The sequence below is a fragment of the Fukomys damarensis genome, unplaced genomic scaffold (genome assembly GCF_012274545.1).
Source record: "Fukomys damarensis isolate Sample0158 unplaced genomic scaffold, DMR_v1.0_HiC HiC_scaffold_13, whole genome shotgun sequence".
Taxonomy (NCBI): domain Eukaryota; kingdom Metazoa; phylum Chordata; class Mammalia; order Rodentia; family Bathyergidae; genus Fukomys; species Fukomys damarensis.
The window spans coordinates 26,485,213-26,486,141 of record NW_022900925.1 but is presented as its reverse complement, the minus strand read 5'-3'; the positions used below and the strand labels follow the sequence as shown (position 1 = coordinate 26,486,141).

At 56.9% G+C, this 929-nt stretch overlaps 1 protein-coding gene across 1 annotated transcript in view; it reads left to right on the top strand.

Moving 5' to 3' along the window:
• The first annotated feature begins 445 nt into the window (after positions 1-445).
• Positions 446-929, top strand: part of Ypel2 (yippee like 2) — a 64,562-nt gene continuing 64,078 nt past the window's right edge. The window contains exon 1 of the mRNA XM_010626716.3: positions 446-466. The gene's annotated coding sequence lies outside the window, so the exon portion shown is untranslated. The remainder of the gene's footprint in view (positions 467-929) is intronic.

Below are 929 nucleotides of genomic sequence, written 5' to 3'. Positions count from 1 at the left end.
TAAAACACGCGCTTTCGTCTTTATTTTCGCCTTTCCTAAAACGTCAGTAACAACACGCGGTTTCCTCGGAGGAATTGTTGCACCCATCGGAGGCTAGGCGAAAAGACTGACCGCTCTCTCCCTCTGCCCTAGCAAGCGTTCTATATCAAATGGACCTGTTTTCCAGCCGGGAGACTCTGCCCCACTCCACCCACCTGGAGCCTCCCTAGATTTCCCGGCTGCCCGGAGTTTATTTTTTAACCTTCTCTTCCTTGAAAAGCACCACCCCACTGACCCAGAATGTGGGCTCCTCCTCTCAGGCCACCTTGACCATTCTCCTCTCTCCGGTGTTGCCCATCCTCCTTCTAAAAGCCCCGGTAAACTGGGCGTGGTGGCGCACGCCTGTAATCCCAGCACTTGGGAGGCTGAGGCAGGAGGAGGATCACTCTGAGTTCGAGACCAGCCCGGGCTGCATAGTGAGTTCCAGGTCAGTCTCAATACCCTGTCTCACCCCCCCCCAAAGCCCCGGTAACCTCGTGGCAATGGGACCTTCCAAAGCTCCTTTCCAACTTCTCACTCGTCCAAAGACCACTAGCTGGGCGGGGAGAAAAGAGGAGAGCATTTCTCTGAGCAGAGGGTGGCCGGGGCTGGTGGGACTGGTGCAATCTTATTAAACTTAAGTGCTTCGGGTCTGAGAGCAGCTTCTGCTAACTGAGGCTCTGGATTAGGGACGGTTTGAAATGCAGGGGGAAATGCTACCCTGGCGCTCTAGGTAGAAGCACTACACATCCCGCTGCCCAACCGTGCCCTCTCCCGCGCCCCAGGCTCTGGGAACCCCAATGTTGACCTCGAGACAAATCCCAAAAGCAAACTAACAGCTTCCTGCCAGGGTCAGGAGCCCACCCATCCTCTCGACCCTTCCTCCCCGCCCGGCCGCGGGACCCCGCACC